This window comes from Sphaerodactylus townsendi, linkage group LG15 (assembly GCF_021028975.2).
Source record: "Sphaerodactylus townsendi isolate TG3544 linkage group LG15, MPM_Stown_v2.3, whole genome shotgun sequence".
NCBI lineage: Eukaryota > Metazoa > Chordata > Lepidosauria > Squamata > Sphaerodactylidae > Sphaerodactylus > Sphaerodactylus townsendi.
Genome location: NC_059439.1, coordinates 40,137,545 through 40,154,974, shown reverse-complemented (window position 1 = coordinate 40,154,974; position 17,430 = coordinate 40,137,545). Strand labels below are relative to the sequence as shown.

Sequence of the window (17,430 nt, the reverse complement as noted above, 5' to 3'; positions counted from 1 at the left end):
TACTAAGGCAGGTGTATTAAGGTGTATTAAGGTGCACTAAGGCAGGTGTAGTAAGGTGTACTAAGGCAGGTGTATTAAGGTGTACTAAGGTGTACTAAGGCAGGTGTATTAAGGTGTATTAAGGTGCACTAAGGCAGGTGTATTAAGGTGTATTAAGGTGCACTAAGGCAGGTGTATTAAGGTGTACTAAGGTGTACTAAGGCAGGTGTATTAAGGTGTACTAAGGTGCACTAAGGCAGGTGTATTAAGGTGTATTAAGGTGTACTAAGGCAGGTGTATTAAGGTGTACTAAGGTGTACTAAGGCAGGTGTATTAAGGTGTATTAAGGTCCACTAAGGACCATCAAAACTGTAGCCCCCAGCTCCTATTAACTCCCATTGGAAACAAAGGGGGATGAGGCACTTTGGACAAATTTGGGAGTCCATAACTTTGGACTCCCTAAACCAAACCTCACCAAACCTGGGTGGTATCATCAGTAGGGGCTCACGAAAAAACTCTGAAATTTTGGTGCCTCTAGCCTAAAAACAGCTCCCCCTGCAGGCCAAAAACGGAAAACCACCAAAAAATACCCCAATACGAACCCTGCATTTTTGGTGCCCACCACAAAGTGGCGCCCTGGGCACTTTGCCCAATGGGCATTATGCTCCTGTTTTGGGTCCCAGTGGGCAGAAAAACAGGGTTAAAACTCTCGAAATAAATAAAAAGCATCAGCCAAGAATAAATATGTTGAGGGTCACAGGTCGCACATTCGTTATCTGCATGCAGACTCAACAATTGCTTTCCTATGGACTGTCAGACCCTGTCAAAAAGACACTGTTGACTGTGTGTCTGTCAGTTGTTTTGCATTGCATCCTACAAGGTGGACTACTTTGAGAATCACTGCTTCAACATGGCCTTGCCCACCAATTAAAACCTTCACAAGAGTCCCTTTTGGGGGGTTTCTGTGCCGTTAAAGGCCAAGCAGGTGGCTACCAGAAAACGAGCCTTTTTCTGCACTAGCTTGCCGGTCATAGCATTCCCCGCTCCAGTTAAAGCTGTCTGATGCCATTTTTACCATAAGTGAAATCTGTCCTCCTTGTCTTTGCTTTCATTAAAATATCTGCAACAGGGGCATAACGAGGCAAACTGTAGCCCTGGGCAAAACCTGAGTTGGATGCTTTCTTCCACCTTCGCCAAGCCTGGCGGCTGGTCCCCTTCCTCTCCCAAGCAGACCTAGCCACTGTGATCCATGCAACGGTCATCTCCAGATTAGACTATTGTAACTCGCTCTACGCGGGCCTTCCCTTGCGTTTGATCCAGAGATTAAAACTGGTCCAGCATGCAGCGGCGCGTGTGCTGACAGGTAGCACCGCCTGGGATCACATCCAGCCTGTATTGCGCCAGCTGCATTGGCTCCCAGTAGAGTTCCGGATCATCTTCAAGGTGATAAACAAACAAACAAACAAACAAACAAACAAACAAATAAATAAATAAATAAATGCCCCCCCCCAATGGTCAGCTACTTCACCACGATCAAAAAAATTTTTGCACCAGGACATTGGTGCGTGCAGGGGAGCATTTTTAGACATATCAGCACTAAAATTTCAGCGTATCATCAGGAGACTGTCCTTATGCTACCCCCCAAGTTTGGTGAGGTTTGGTTCAAGGAGTCCAAAGTTATGGACTCCCAAAAGGGGTGCCCCATCCCCCATTGTTTCCAATGGGAGCTAATCCCCAAATTGCGTGCCCTATGCAGCCCTTTGTCTGGAGTTAGGTCAAAACTCCTTGGAATCAGCCGCTTGGCTGAGGGCTTTTAGATTCTGGCTGCGAATTCATTTTGTCTCGGACCGTAACTCCCTGGTCCACCGTCTGCTCTCTGACACCCATTCCAACCCCTGGTTTTCCATAATTGAAGAAAAAATGGCCTCTATTGGACTGTCAGTGGATTCACTTTGCCCTTTGTCCTATGCAGAAGCTTATAGGAAATTAAAAGGTCAACTATTGGATAGAGAGTTCTCTACCCTAATCACCGCAGCCGAGAAAACATGCTCCCCCCTGTATTTTTCTCTCCCATTTCAACAGGGCCACTTGGCACACTACCTGTGCTTCATAAACCCTGTTCAAAGGAGAGCCATAATGCTCGCCAGGTTTAATGTTATGCCTTCTGCCTTGTTACATGGCAGATTTAATAAGCAAGAAAAGCTAAAAGATTGTGCCCATGTAATGATGGCTCAGTTGACTCTCTGGCCCACCAATTACTCTGGCCCACCAATGTCTCAGATTGAAGGAAATCAGATCTAAGTATGTGAATCTTACTCCTTTACATTTACCCGACCTCCCCGATTTATTTAGATTACACTACTTGTTGGACAATCCTGATCCTTCTCTCTGTATAATAGTGGCAGACTTTATCTTGGAAATTACTAAACGCTAGTAGATTTCCTTTGACCTAACATTTATTTCCTGTATTGTATATGCTTCTTAATCCATTTTTATTATTGTTGTACGGTTGTCTATGCCAATAAAGGCTTGCAATGGGAGCTAATAGGAGATGGGGGCTACAGTTTTGAGGGTCCATAACTTTGGACCCCCTGAACCAAACCTCACCAAACTTGGTGGGTAGCATAAGGACAGTTTCCTGATGATACACTGAAATTGTGGTGCCAATATGTCTAAAAATTCACCCCCTGCAGCCACCAATGTCGTGGTGCAAAAAAAATTTGGTCGTGGTGGGGTGGCCACCCATGGGGGGGCATCCAACTCAGGTTTTGCCCAGGGCTCCAGCTTGCCTTGTTACACCCCTGGGGTACCCCATCCCCCATTGTTTCCAATGGGAGCTACCAGGAGATGTTAACTTACAAACAGTTAACCCGTTTATGACTGAGGCGTGACAGACACTTGCAAAGACCAGCATTTGGAAAAGAGCCCAGTACTGACAGCAAGATTCTTCCCACAGATTCTTCTCCGGCACAGACAGACAGACTTGGATGCCTCAGCGCATGATGGCTCCACCCCGCTAATCCTGGCTACACGACTGGGGGTCGAAAATGTGGTGGAAGAGCTAGTGGCCAATCATGTAGACGTTGGTGCCACAGACAAGAGAGGTAAACGCTGGTGGATAAAAGAAGAGCTCCGTAGCCCCTTCATGACTGACACAATTTATTCCTGTGTGAGGTTTTTTGTGTTGGAGCTTGCTTCCCGGAGGTGGGATCCAGCAGGTTCTCACAGGTTCCCGAGAGTAGGTTACTGGTTATTTGTGTTTGCCGAGAGGGGGTTACTAATGGGTGATTTTGCCACGTGATTTTTGCCTTAGTTACGCCCCTCCCCTCAGCAGTAGCGCGCAGAACTTGAAGCAGTCTAGCAGGAGGTGCACCCGCGTGCGTGGCAGCCTGCGCCTGCGTGCATTCGTTTCCCGCCCAAGGACTGGCGCAGCGGCTGCGTCCTTGCCACAGCCCCGCCCATGAATGCCCCGCCCCCAGAATGCCCGGCCACGCCCCCAATTGTGCCCCGCCCAGCCCCATTGGCGCTACGCCACAGTTTGAATCCCACCGCCATGGGAACCTGTTACTAAAATGTTTGGATCCCACCAATGTTGCTTCCTTAGATGTGCCGAATGCTGATCGTTCCACCATAAATGCTGTTCTGTTCCTGAGAAAGAAGTAATTGGTTACCGTTGTGGGGCTGGACTGCAGGGTGCGGAGCAGCTTCTCTTGAGTTAAATTAAAAGAACTCTCGTTTTCTACACTCCACTGGGCTGCAGCCGTCAACCACGTACGAGCTGCCGTTGTCCTGCTCCGAAGTGGAGCCGATAAGGATGCCCAGGACCAGCGGGTGAGTGACGCAGTCTCAAAAAGGACGTGGTGCCGTGGGAGGAAGAGCAAGAAATGGGTCACTCAAAAAATCAGGGGGCTACATTGTCTCGATGGTGTTATCTTTCCGAAGGCTACAATGCGGGTAGACGGCTCATTATTTCGGCTGTTTCTCTTTCCCTGCAGGCGCAGGCGCCACTCTTCCTTGCAGCCCAAGAGGGGAGCTACAAAGTGGTTTGCCTCCTCCTACAACACGGTGCCCAGCAGAATGTCCCGGACCACGTGGGCCGCCTGGCAAGAGATGTGGCCCAGGAGCGCCTCCACCATGATATCGTGGCCCTCTTGGACCCGCCCCACCCCTCCCCCCTAACTGGCCAGCCCCCATCACGCAGGCCACGCCCCCACCACAACCGCTCAGCAGCCGACTCCCGCAAATTATCACGGCAGGCCGGCAAATGTCAGCTTCCCCGTCCCAGAAAACGAAATCCCTCTGAAGCGTCTTCCTCCCACCACGTTGCCCACGAGCATATCAGAGGCTGTGCTGCCATCTCCTGAGTGATTCCAACCCCCTCTGGGTGTGGGTGGTTCAGGGGAGGGTGCTGTGGGGCCCAGGGGGCAGCCAACCGAGCCAGGGGTGGGATACTCTGCAGAGAGGTCAGGCAGGGAAGGACTTCAGCGGTCACAGGAAGACGCTAGAAGCTTCCTTGGAGTGGAGGAAGAAGTGCTCTGGTGCCCCTGCATGGAAGAATTAGGACGGCCATGACATCAGAGGAATGTTGGAGAAGAGATCTGATGTCACGCATGATGTCACACGGCAGGAAAGGTGACCGTGCTTATGAATAATGATGCCTCTCCAAAACTGAAGGCTGCACGAAAGGCCTCCTCATCAACTAGATCTGGCTATAGGGAAAGACGAGGGGGCGGTCTCAAGGCAGTGCGTTACGCCACCCCCATTTTTGAGAACTGCCGCTGTTCCTTCCACACTCCTGTGTCTACACTTGGCTTCTGCACTGCGGGTTCCAGTCAGACCAGAGTCCTTTTAAGGAGATGGACCGGGGGTGGATTGAAACCAGGTGACTCCTGTCACCTAGCTGGAAAACGGCCGCATGGTTGTCACTGAGGCATCAACTACACATTATAAAAACCCCTATTGTCCTCTGTATCTGCATGTTCATTATTCCCTGTGTTCCTCTGCCTTTATCTTGTCCGCCAGTCTTCCCTGTGATTGTGTTGCCTTGATGCTTGGTTGTCTATCCACATGTTTTTGACCTGTGCATATCAGCAAGGCAGCAAGAGAACAGTGTCGCCCTCGTGCCAATTTACAAATGTTTTTCTCTGTGGCTTTCAAACCTTTATGAAGAAGAAGAAGAAGAGTTTGGATTTATATCCCCCCTTTCTCTCCTGTAGGAGACTCAAAGGGGCTGACAATCTCCTTGCCCTCCCCCCCTCACAACAAACACCCTGTGAGGTGGGTGGGGCTGAGAGAGCTCCGAGAAGCTGTGACTAGCCCAAGGTCACCCAGCTGGCGTGTGTGGGAGTGCACAGGCTAATCTGAATTCCTCAGAGAAGCCTCCACAACTCAAGCGGCAGAGCAGGGAATCAAACCCGGTTCCTGTGGGGGGGGGGGGGGGTGGGGGGGGGGGGGGGTGGGGGGGGGGGGGGGTGGGGGGGGGGGGGGGTGGGGGGGGGGGGGGGTGGGGGGGGGGGGGGGTGGGGGGGGGGGGGGGTGGGGGGGGGGGGGGGTGGGGGGGGGGGGGGGTGGGGGGGGGGGGGGGTGGGGGGGGGGGGGGGTGGGGGGGGGGGGGGGTGGGGGGGGGGGGGGGTGGGGGGGGGGGGGGGTGGGGGGGGGGGGGGGTGGGGGGGGGGGGGGGTGGGGGGGGGGGGGGGTGGGGGGGGGGGGGGGTGGGGGGGGGGGGGGGTGGGGGGGGGGGGGGGTGGGGGGGGGGGGGGGTGGGGGGGGGGGGGGGTGGGGGGGGGGGGGGGTGGGGGGGGGGGGGGGTGGGGGGGGGGGGGGGTGGGGGGGGGGGGGGGTGGGGGGGGGGGGGGGTGGGGGGGGGGGGGGGTGGGGGGGGGGGGGGGTGGGGGGGGGGGGGGGTGGGGGGGGGGGGGGGTGGGGGGGGGGGGGGGTGGGGGGGGGGGGGGGTGGGGGGGGGGGGGGGTGGGGGGGGGGGGGGGTGGGGGGGGGGGGGGGTGGGGGGGGGGGGGGGTGGGGGGGGGGGGGGGTGGGGGGGGGGGGGGGTGGGGGGGGGGGGGGGTGGGGGGGGGGGGGGGTGGGGGGGGGGGGGGGTGGGGGGGGGGGGGGGTGGGGGGGGGGGGGGGTGGGGGGGGGGGGGGGTGGGGGGGGGGGGGGGTGGGGGGGGGGGGGGGTGGGGGGGGGGGGGGGTGGGGGGGGGGGGGGGTGGGGGGGGGGGGGGGTGGGGGGGGGGGGGGGTGGGGGGGGGGGGGGGTGGGGGGGGGGGGGGGTGGGGGGGGGGGGGGGTGGGGGGGGGGGGGGGTGGGGGGGGGGGGGGGTGGGGGGGGGGGGGGGTGGGGGGGGGGGGGGGTGGGGGGGGGGGGGGGTGGGGGGGGGGGGGGGTGGGGGGGGGGGGGGGTGGGGGGGGGGGGGGGTGGGGGGGGGGGGGGGTGGGGGGGGGGGGGGGTGGGGGGGGGGGGGGGTGGGGGGGGGGGGGGGTGGGGGGGGGGGGGGGTGGGGGGGGGGGGGGGTGGGGGGGGGGGGGGGTGGGGGGGGGGGGGGGTGGGGGGGGGGGGGGGTGGGGGGGGGGGGGGGTGGGGGGGGGGGGGGGTGGGGGGGGGGGGGGGTGGGGGGGGGGGGGGGTGGGGGGGGGGGGGGGTGGGGGGGGGGGGGGGTGGGGGGGGGGGGGGGTGGGGGGGGGGGGGGGTGGGGGGGGGGGGGGGTGGGGGGGGGGGGGGGTGGGGGGGGGGGGGGGTGGGGGGGGGGGGGGGTGGGGGGGGGGGGGGGTGGGGGGGGGGGGGGGTGGGGGGGGGGGGGGGTGGGGGGGGGGGGGGGTGGGGGGGGGGGGGGGTGGGGGGGGGGGGGGGTGGGGGGGGGGGGGGGTGGGGGGGGGGGGGGGTGGGGGGGGGGGGGGGTGGGGGGGGGGGGGGGTGGGGGGGGGGGGGGGTGGGGGGGGGGGGGGGTGGGGGGGGGGGGGGGTGGGGGGGGGGGGGGGTGGGGGGGGGGGGGGGTGGGGGGGGGGGGGGGTGGGGGGGGGGGGGGGTGGGGGGGGGGGGGGGTGGGGGGGGGGGGGGGTGGGGGGGGGGGGGGGTGGGGGGGGGGGGGGGTGGGGGGGGGGGGGGGTGGGGGGGGGGGGGGGTGGGGGGGGGGGGGGGTGGGGGGGGGGGGGGGTGGGGGGGGGGGGGGGTGGGGGGGGGGGGGGGTGGGGGGGGGGGGGGGTGGGGGGGGGGGGGGGTGGGGGGGGGGGGGGGTGGGGGGGGGGGGGGGTGGGGGGGGGGGGGGGTGGGGGGGGGGGGGGGTGGGGGGGGGGGGGGGTGGGGGGGGGGGGGGGTGGGGGGGGGGGGGGGTGGGGGGGGGGGGGGGTGGGGGGGGGGGGGGGTGGGGGGGGGGGGGGGTGGGGGGGGGGGGGGGTGGGGGGGGGGGGGGGTGGGGGGGGGGGGGGGTGGGGGGGGGGGGGGGTGGGGGGGGGGGGGGGTGGGGGGGGGGGGGGGTGGGGGGGGGGGGGGGTGGGGGGGGGGGGGGGTGGGGGGGGGGGGGGGTGGGGGGGGGGGGGGGTGGGGGGGGGGGGGGGTGGGGGGGGGGGGGGGTGGGGGGGGGGGGGGGTGGGGGGGGGGGGGGGTGGGGGGGGGGGGGGGTGGGGGGGGGGGGGGGTGGGGGGGGGGGGGGGTGGGGGGGGGGGGGGGTGGGGGGGGGGGGGGGTGGGGGGGGGGGGGGGTGGGGGGGGGGGGGGGTGGGGGGGGGGGGGGGTGGGGGGGGGGGGGGGTGGGGGGGGGGGGGGGTGGGGGGGGGGGGGGGTGGGGGGGGGGGGGGGTGGGGGGGGGGGGGGGTGGGGGGGGGGGGGGGTGGGGGGGGGGGGGGGTGGGGGGGGGGGGGGGTGGGGGGGGGGGGGGGTGGGGGGGGGGGGGGGTGGGGGGGGGGGGGGGTGGGGGGGGGGGGGGGTGGGGGGGGGGGGGGGTGGGGGGGGGGGGGGGTGGGGGGGGGGGGGGGTGGGGGGGGGGGGGGGTGGGGGGGGGGGGGGGTGGGGGGGGGGGGGGGTGGGGGGGGGGGGGGGTGGGGGGGGGGGGGGGTGGGGGGGGGGGGGGGTGGGGGGGGGGGGGGGTGGGGGGGGGGGGGGGTGGGGGGGGGGGGGGGTGGGGGGGGGGGGGGGTGGGGGGGGGGGGGGGTGGGGGGGGGGGGGGGTGGGGGGGGGGGGGGGTGGGGGGGGGGGGGGGTGGGGGGGGGGGGGGGTGGGGGGGGGGGGGGGTGGGGGGGGGGGGGGGTGGGGGGGGGGGGGGGTGGGGGGGGGGGGGGGTGGGGGGGGGGGGGGGTGGGGGGGGGGGGGGGTGGGGGGGGGGGGGGGTGGGGGGGGGGGGGGGTGGGGGGGGGGGGGGGTGGGGGGGGGGGGGGGTGGGGGGGGGGGGGGGTGGGGGGGGGGGGGGGTGGGGGGGGGGGGGGGTGGGGGGGGGGGGGGGTGGGGGGGGGGGGGGGTGGGGGGGGGGGGGGGTGGGGGGGGGGGGGGGTGGGGGGGGGGGGGGGTGGGGGGGGGGGGGGGTGGGGGGGGGGGGGGGTGGGGGGGGGGGGGGGTGGGGGGGGGGGGGGGTGGGGGGGGGGGGGGGTGGGGGGGGGGGGGGGTGGGGGGGGGGGGGGGTGGGGGGGGGGGGGGGTGGGGGGGGGGGGGGGTGGGGGGGGGGGGGGGTGGGGGGGGGGGGGGGTGGGGGGGGGGGGGGGTGGGGGGGGGGGGGGGTGGGGGGGGGGGGGGGTGGGGGGGGGGGGGGGTGGGGGGGGGGGGGGGTGGGGGGGGGGGGGGGTGGGGGGGGGGGGGGGTGGGGGGGGGGGGGGGTGGGGGGGGGGGGGGGTGGGGGGGGGGGGGGGTGGGGGGGGGGGGGGGTGGGGGGGGGGGGGGGTGGGGGGGGGGGGGGGTGGGGGGGGGGGGGGGTGGGGGGGGGGGGGGGTGGGGGGGGGGGGGGGTGGGGGGGGGGGGGGGTGGGGGGGGGGGGGGGTGGGGGGGGGGGGGGGTGGGGGGGGGGGGGGGTGGGGGGGGGGGGGGGTGGGGGGGGGGGGGGGTGGGGGGGGGGGGGGGTGGGGGGGGGGGGGGGTGGGGGGGGGGGGGGGTGGGGGGGGGGGGGGGTGGGGGGGGGGGGGGGTGGGGGGGGGGGGGGGTGGGGGGGGGGGGGGGTGGGGGGGGGGGGGGGTGGGGGGGGGGGGGGGTGGGGGGGGGGGGGGGTGGGGGGGGGGGGGGGTGGGGGGGGGGGGGGGTGGGGGGGGGGGGGGGTGGGGGGGGGGGGGGGTGGGGGGGGGGGGGGGTGGGGGGGGGGGGGGGTGGGGGGGGGGGGGGGTGGGGGGGGGGGGGGGTGGGGGGGGGGGGGGGTGGGGGGGGGGGGGGGTGGGGGGGGGGGGGGGTGGGGGGGGGGGGGGGTGGGGGGGGGGGGGGGTGGGGGGGGGGGGGGGTGGGGGGGGGGGGGGGTGGGGGGGGGGGGGGGTGGGGGGGGGGGGGGGTGGGGGGGGGGGGGGGTGGGGGGGGGGGGGGGTGGGGGGGGGGGGGGGTGGGGGGGGGGGGGGGTGGGGGGGGGGGGGGGTGGGGGGGGGGGGGGGTGGGGGGGGGGGGGGGTGGGGGGGGGGGGGGGTGGGGGGGGGGGGGGGTGGGGGGGGGGGGGGGTGGGGGGGGGGGGGGGTGGGGGGGGGGGGGGGTGGGGGGGGGGGGGGGTGGGGGGGGGGGGGGGTGGGGGGGGGGGGGGGTGGGGGGGGGGGGGGGTGGGGGGGGGGGGGGGTGGGGGGGGGGGGGGGTGGGGGGGGGGGGGGGTGGGGGGGGGGGGGGGTGGGGGGGGGGGGGGGTGGGGGGGGGGGGGGGTGGGGGGGGGGGGGGGTGGGGGGGGGGGGGGGTGGGGGGGGGGGGGGGTGGGGGGGGGGGGGGGTGGGGGGGGGGGGGGGTGGGGGGGGGGGGGGGTGGGGGGGGGGGGGGGTGGGGGGGGGGGGGGGTGGGGGGGGGGGGGGGTGGGGGGGGGGGGGGGTGGGGGGGGGGGGGGGTGGGGGGGGGGGGGGGTGGGGGGGGGGGGGGGTGGGGGGGGGGGGGGGTGGGGGGGGGGGGGGGTGGGGGGGGGGGGGGGTGGGGGGGGGGGGGGGTGGGGGGGGGGGGGGGTGGGGGGGGGGGGGGGTGGGGGGGGGGGGGGGTGGGGGGGGGGGGGGGTGGGGGGGGGGGGGGGTGGGGGGGGGGGGGGGTGGGGGGGGGGGGGGGTGGGGGGGGGGGGGGGTGGGGGGGGGGGGGGGTGGGGGGGGGGGGGGGTGGGGGGGGGGGGGGGTGGGGGGGGGGGGGGGTGGGGGGGGGGGGGGGTGGGGGGGGGGGGGGGTGGGGGGGGGGGGGGGTGGGGGGGGGGGGGGGTGGGGGGGGGGGGGGGTGGGGGGGGGGGGGGGTGGGGGGGGGGGGGGGTGGGGGGGGGGGGGGGTGGGGGGGGGGGGGGGTGGGGGGGGGGGGGGGTGGGGGGGGGGGGGGGTGGGGGGGGGGGGGGGTGGGGGGGGGGGGGGGTGGGGGGGGGGGGGGGTGGGGGGGGGGGGGGGTGGGGGGGGGGGGGGGTGGGGGGGGGGGGGGGTGGGGGGGGGGGGGGGTGGGGGGGGGGGGGGGTGGGGGGGGGGGGGGGTGGGGGGGGGGGGGGGTGGGGGGGGGGGGGGGTGGGGGGGGGGGGGGGTGGGGGGGGGGGGGGGTGGGGGGGGGGGGGGGTGGGGGGGGGGGGGGGTGGGGGGGGGGGGGGGTGGGGGGGGGGGGGGGTGGGGGGGGGGGGGGGTGGGGGGGGGGGGGGGTGGGGGGGGGGGGGGGTGGGGGGGGGGGGGGGTGGGGGGGGGGGGGGGTGGGGGGGGGGGGGGGTGGGGGGGGGGGGGGGTGGGGGGGGGGGGGGGTGGGGGGGGGGGGGGGTGGGGGGGGGGGGGGGTGGGGGGGGGGGGGGGTGGGGGGGGGGGGGGGTGGGGGGGGGGGGGGGTGGGGGGGGGGGGGGGTGGGGGGGGGGGGGGGTGGGGGGGGGGGGGGGTGGGGGGGGGGGGGGGTGGGGGGGGGGGGGGGTGGGGGGGGGGGGGGGTGGGGGGGGGGGGGGGTGGGGGGGGGGGGGGGTGGGGGGGGGGGGGGGTGGGGGGGGGGGGGGGTGGGGGGGGGGGGGGGTGGGGGGGGGGGGGGGTGGGGGGGGGGGGGGGTGGGGGGGGGGGGGGGTGGGGGGGGGGGGGGGTGGGGGGGGGGGGGGGTGGGGGGGGGGGGGGGTGGGGGGGGGGGGGGGTGGGGGGGGGGGGGGGTGGGGGGGGGGGGGGGTGGGGGGGGGGGGGGGTGGGGGGGGGGGGGGGTGGGGGGGGGGGGGGGTGGGGGGGGGGGGGGGTGGGGGGGGGGGGGGGTGGGGGGGGGGGGGGGTGGGGGGGGGGGGGGGTGGGGGGGGGGGGGGGTGGGGGGGGGGGGGGGTGGGGGGGGGGGGGGGTGGGGGGGGGGGGGGGTGGGGGGGGGGGGGGGTGGGGGGGGGGGGGGGTGGGGGGGGGGGGGGGTGGGGGGGGGGGGGGGTGGGGGGGGGGGGGGGTGGGGGGGGGGGGGGGTGGGGGGGGGGGGGGGTGGGGGGGGGGGGGGGTGGGGGGGGGGGGGGGTGGGGGGGGGGGGGGGTGGGGGGGGGGGGGGGTGGGGGGGGGGGGGGGTGGGGGGGGGGGGGGGTGGGGGGGGGGGGGGGTGGGGGGGGGGGGGGGTGGGGGGGGGGGGGGGTGGGGGGGGGGGGGGGTGGGGGGGGGGGGGGGTGGGGGGGGGGGGGGGTGGGGGGGGGGGGGGGTGGGGGGGGGGGGGGGTGGGGGGGGGGGGGGGTGGGGGGGGGGGGGGGTGGGGGGGGGGGGGGGTGGGGGGGGGGGGGGGTGGGGGGGGGGGGGGGTGGGGGGGGGGGGGGGTGGGGGGGGGGGGGGGTGGGGGGGGGGGGGGGTGGGGGGGGGGGGGGGTGGGGGGGGGGGGGGGTGGGGGGGGGGGGGGGTGGGGGGGGGGGGGGGTGGGGGGGGGGGGGGGTGGGGGGGGGGGGGGGTGGGGGGGGGGGGGGGTGGGGGGGGGGGGGGGTGGGGGGGGGGGGGGGTGGGGGGGGGGGGGGGTGGGGGGGGGGGGGGGTGGGGGGGGGGGGGGGTGGGGGGGGGGGGGGGTGGGGGGGGGGGGGGGTGGGGGGGGGGGGGGGTGGGGGGGGGGGGGGGTGGGGGGGGGGGGGGGTGGGGGGGGGGGGGGGTGGGGGGGGGGGGGGGTGGGGGGGGGGGGGGGTGGGGGGGGGGGGGGGTGGGGGGGGGGGGGGGTGGGGGGGGGGGGGGGTGGGGGGGGGGGGGGGTGGGGGGGGGGGGGGGTGGGGGGGGGGGGGGGTGGGGGGGGGGGGGGGTGGGGGGGGGGGGGGGTGGGGGGGGGGGGGGGTGGGGGGGGGGGGGGGTGGGGGGGGGGGGGGGTGGGGGGGGGGGGGGGTGGGGGGGGGGGGGGGTGGGGGGGGGGGGGGGTGGGGGGGGGGGGGGGTGGGGGGGGGGGGGGGTGGGGGGGGGGGGGGGTGGGGGGGGGGGGGGGTGGGGGGGGGGGGGGGTGGGGGGGGGGGGGGGTGGGGGGGGGGGGGGGTGGGGGGGGGGGGGGGTGGGGGGGGGGGGGGGTGGGGGGGGGGGGGGGTGGGGGGGGGGGGGGGTGGGGGGGGGGGGGGGTGGGGGGGGGGGGGGGTGGGGGGGGGGGGGGGTGGGGGGGGGGGGGGGTGGGGGGGGGGGGGGGTGGGGGGGGGGGGGGGTGGGGGGGGGGGGGGGTGGGGGGGGGGGGGGGTGGGGGGGGGGGGGGGTGGGGGGGGGGGGGGGTGGGGGGGGGGGGGGGTGGGGGGGGGGGGGGGTGGGGGGGGGGGGGGGTGGGGGGGGGGGGGGGTGGGGGGGGGGGGGGGTGGGGGGGGGGGGGGGTGGGGGGGGGGGGGGGTGGGGGGGGGGGGGGGTGGGGGGGGGGGGGGGTGGGGGGGGGGGGGGGTGGGGGGGGGGGGGGGTGGGGGGGGGGGGGGGTGGGGGGGGGGGGGGGTGGGGGGGGGGGGGGGTGGGGGGGGGGGGGGGTGGGGGGGGGGGGGGGTGGGGGGGGGGGGGGGTGGGGGGGGGGGGGGGTGGGGGGGGGGGGGGGTGGGGGGGGGGGGGGGTGGGGGGGGGGGGGGGTGGGGGGGGGGGGGGGTGGGGGGGGGGGGGGGTGGGGGGGGGGGGGGGTGGGGGGGGGGGGGGGTGGGGGGGGGGGGGGGTGGGGGGGGGGGGGGGTGGGGGGGGGGGGGGGTGGGGGGGGGGGGGGGTGGGGGGGGGGGGGGGTGGGGGGGGGGGGGGGTGGGGGGGGGGGGGGGTGGGGGGGGGGGGGGGTGGGGGGGGGGGGGGGTGGGGGGGGGGGGGGGTGGGGGGGGGGGGGGGTGGGGGGGGGGGGGGGTGGGGGGGGGGGGGGGTGGGGGGGGGGGGGGGTGGGGGGGGGGGGGGGTGGGGGGGGGGGGGGGTGGGGGGGGGGGGGGGTGGGGGGGGGGGGGGGTGGGGGGGGGGGGGGGTGGGGGGGGGGGGGGGTGGGGGGGGGGGGGGGTGGGGGGGGGGGGGGGTGGGGGGGGGGGGGGGTGGGGGGGGGGGGGGGTGGGGGGGGGGGGGGGTGGGGGGGGGGGGGGGTGGGGGGGGGGGGGGGTGGGGGGGGGGGGGGGTGGGGGGGGGGGGGGGTGGGGGGGGGGGGGGGTGGGGGGGGGGGGGGGTGGGGGGGGGGGGGGGTGGGGGGGGGGGGGGGTGGGGGGGGGGGGGGGTGGGGGGGGGGGGGGGTGGGGGGGGGGGGGGGTGGGGGGGGGGGGGGGTGGGGGGGGGGGGGGGTGGGGGGGGGGGGGGGTGGGGGGGGGGGGGGGTGGGGGGGGGGGGGGGTGGGGGGGGGGGGGGGTGGGGGGGGGGGGGGGTGGGGGGGGGGGGGGGTGGGGGGGGGGGGGGGTGGGGGGGGGGGGGGGTGGGGGGGGGGGGGGGTGGGGGGGGGGGGGGGTGGGGGGGGGGGGGGGTGGGGGGGGGGGGGGGTGGGGGGGGGGGGGGGTGGGGGGGGGGGGGGGTGGGGGGGGGGGGGGGTGGGGGGGGGGGGGGGTGGGGGGGGGGGGGGGTGGGGGGGGGGGGGGGTGGGGGGGGGGGGGGGTGGGGGGGGGGGGGGGTGGGGGGGGGGGGGGGTGGGGGGGGGGGGGGGTGGGGGGGGGGGGGGGTGGGGGGGGGGGGGGGTGGGGGGGGGGGGGGGTGGGGGGGGGGGGGGGTGGGGGGGGGGGGGGGTGGGGGGGGGGGGGGGTGGGGGGGGGGGGGGGTGGGGGGGGGGGGGGGTGGGGGGGGGGGGGGGTGGGGGGGGGGGGGGGTGGGGGGGGGGGGGGGTGGGGGGGGGGGGGGGTGGGGGGGGGGGGGGGTGGGGGGGGGGGGGGGTGGGGGGGGGGGGGGGTGGGGGGGGGGGGGGGTGGGGGGGGGGGGGGGTGGGGGGGGGGGGGGGTGGGGGGGGGGGGGGGTGGGGGGGGGGGGGGGTGGGGGGGGGGGGGGGTGGGGGGGGGGGGGGGTGGGGGGGGGGGGGGGTGGGGGGGGGGGGGGGTGGGGGGGGGGGGGGGTGGGGGGGGGGGGGGGTGGGGGGGGGGGGGGGTGGGGGGGGGGGGGGGTGGGGGGGGGGGGGGGTGGGGGGGGGGGGGGGTGGGGGGGGGGGGGGGTGGGGGGGGGGGGGGGTGGGGGGGGGGGGGGGTGGGGGGGGGGGGGGGTGGGGGGGGGGGGGGGTGGGGGGGGGGGGGGGTGGGGGGGGGGGGGGGTGGGGGGGGGGGGGGGTGGGGGGGGGGGGGGGTGGGGGGGGGGGGGGGTGGGGGGGGGGGGGGGTGGGGGGGGGGGGGGGTGGGGGGGGGGGGGGGTGGGGGGGGGGGGGGGTGGGGGGGGGGGGGGGTGGGGGGGGGGGGGGGTGGGGGGGGGGGGGGGTGGGGGGGGGGGGGGGTGGGGGGGGGGGGGGGTGGGGGGGGGGGGGGGTGGGGGGGGGGGGGGGTGGGGGGGGGGGGGGGTGGGGGGGGGGGGGGGTGGGGGGGGGGGGGGGTGGGGGGGGGGGGGGGTGGGGGGGGGGGGGGGTGGGGGGGGGGGGGGGTGGGGGGGGGGGGGGGTGGGGGGGGGGGGGGGTGGGGGGGGGGGGGGGTGGGGGGGGGGGGGGGTGGGGGGGGGGGGGGGTGGGGGGGGGGGGGGGTGGGGGGGGGGGGGGGTGGGGGGGGGGGGGGGTGGGGGGGGGGGGGGGTGGGGGGGGGGGGGGGTGGGGGGGGGGGGGGGTGGGGGGGGGGGGGGGTGGGGGGGGGGGGGGGTGGGGGGGGGGGGGGGTGGGGGGGGGGGGGGGTGGGGGGGGGGGGGGGTGGGGGGGGGGGGGGGTGGGGGGGGGGGGGGGTGGGGGGGGGGGGGGGTGGGGGGGGGGGGGGGTGGGGGGGGGGGGGGGTGGGGGGGGGGGGGGGTGGGGGGGGGGGGGGGTGGGGGGGGGGGGGAACAAGAAGAAACTGATAAAATGCAAAGAAACCAAGAAGAAACTGATAAAATGCAAACAACAAAGAAAACAAGAAGAAACTGATAAAATGCAAAGAAACCAAAAAGAAACTAATAAAATGCAAAGAAACCAAAAAGAAACTGATAAAATGCAAACAAAACTAACACAAAACAACAAAACAGCAAAACAACTCCTCCTTCAACTCCTCCTCCACCAACCACAAACAACCACCACCAACTCCTTCGCCTCTCATACACCCACAGAGCTCACCAACCGACCAGGGGTCCAGAGGACCAGCAGGGGGTGATGTCACTAAGGAGGGTGTGCCCTGTCGCTTAGCAACCGGGCTCCACCTGCCTGGCTTTTCCTCTCCCCCCCAGCCATGTGGGGGGGCTTTGGGGGCAGGAGGGATCTAGCCATTAGGGGGCGGGAGGGGGAGAGGCGGCCAGATCTCCACCCAGCACAGATCCGGAGTTGTTGAATGAGACCTTCCTTTAGGCCGTCCAAGCCCACAGTACAAAGCACAGGCCACTTGGCATCAGCAGGATCAGAGGCCCCCAACAGAGCAGACCATTCTGCTCTTCTTCCAAGCTTGGGGGGGAAAGAGGCCTTTTGGCCTGGCCCTGAAGGCATGCGAAGAAGGCAGCCGAGACTCATGGGGGTGTCGTCGAAAGATGGGGTGCCGCCCCTGAAGAAGCGCTGTTTCTAGTCCTCACCCAGCTCACTTCTCACAGGCCGGGGCTGTGGGGCAGGGGTGGGGCAGAGCATAGACAGCAAGGCTTGAGAGGCAGACTTGCAAGAGCTCCACACGGGCCCCAGAGAACCGCTGCCAGTCAATGATGGCCTTGGGGGGACCAGTGGCCCCACTCCTTAGGGGTTCCTGCTTGTGCTTGGGACTTCAGCCCTGCCCAGTGGCTCTGGCCCCGCAGAACTGGGTCTCCGGGAACTCAGGAATGGCTGCTTCCTGGAACTTCAGCTATCCCTTCTCATGGGCAACATGGCCGGTTTTCTGCTACTTGTCCCCAGTGAAACTGGATCTTGATTTTGTCTCTGTGTTGCTTTGGGGGAGGATTTGAAGGGCTGTATTTCCTTGAATGGTTAGCAAAAAGATTAGAACTTTGCCGTTTTTCTTTCATGCCCTCCATAAACATTGACCTGGCTACAACCCCAATGGTTGTCTTGGGCTTTGAGATGATAGAATCATCAGAGTTGGCAGAGACCACAACTACCCTCGTGTCCAACCCCCTGCCATGCACAGAGACGCTATCAGAGCACTCCTGGCAGATGGCCATCCCGTTTCTTTTGGAAAACCTCCCAAGAAGAAGAGTCCGCCACCGTCTGAGTCAGAGTTTTCCACTGTTGAACAGCCCTTGCTGTCAAGAAGTCCCTCCAAATGTTTAAGTGGGATCTCTTTTCTCACCATTTGAACCCACTCATCTGTGTCTCAGTCTCTGGAGTTGCAGAAGACAAGCTTGTTCCAGATGAGTGGTGGCGAACCTATGGCACGGGTGCCAGAGGTGGCACTCAGAGCCCTCTCTGTGGGCACACGCAAACAGAGTGCCCCCCCCCATCTAGGCTGGCCTGGGCCGCTGGGCCCGATTATTAGCATTAAACCCAAGACCAAGTTTTGGGGAAGATGTGTAGGTAACCCTGTCAAGCGCTGGGTTTGCTTGAGCAAAGAAATGCAGCATAGAAATATTTGAATGAATAAATAAAAGTGTGATCTGTGAGTTCTGAAAATACCTCTGAATCAAATTGTAAAACACCCAAATTTTCAAATCCTGATATTTAGATCCCTGTTCTTTTCCTGAGAGGGCTCACTTTAGAAGCACACGTGCAGCTTAATTTCTAAAAATGGAACACTTCAGCCACATTGCATATCAAAGAGGAAGGAAGCGACAGTCCCAGGAAATCTTTGCAAAGTAAACCCGGTGGAGAGCAAGTGACTGGGCCAGAGCCAGAAATACTCTCATGATCTGCCCATTTCTGGTTTGATCCTGCCATGTCTCCCGCCCGGAATGTGGGATCCT

At 75.2% G+C, this 17,430-nt stretch overlaps 1 long non-coding RNA gene across 1 annotated transcript; it reads left to right on the top strand.

Annotated features, from left to right (window-relative positions):
- Positions 1–3,721: 3,721 nt before the first annotated feature.
- On the top strand, positions 3,722–4,950 carry LOC125445045. The gene is made up of 2 exons (XR_007246262.1): positions 3,722–3,810; positions 3,975–4,950. It is a non-coding gene; the product is annotated as an uncharacterized LOC125445045 (long non-coding RNA).
- The last annotated feature ends 12,480 nt before the right edge of the window (positions 4,951–17,430 follow it).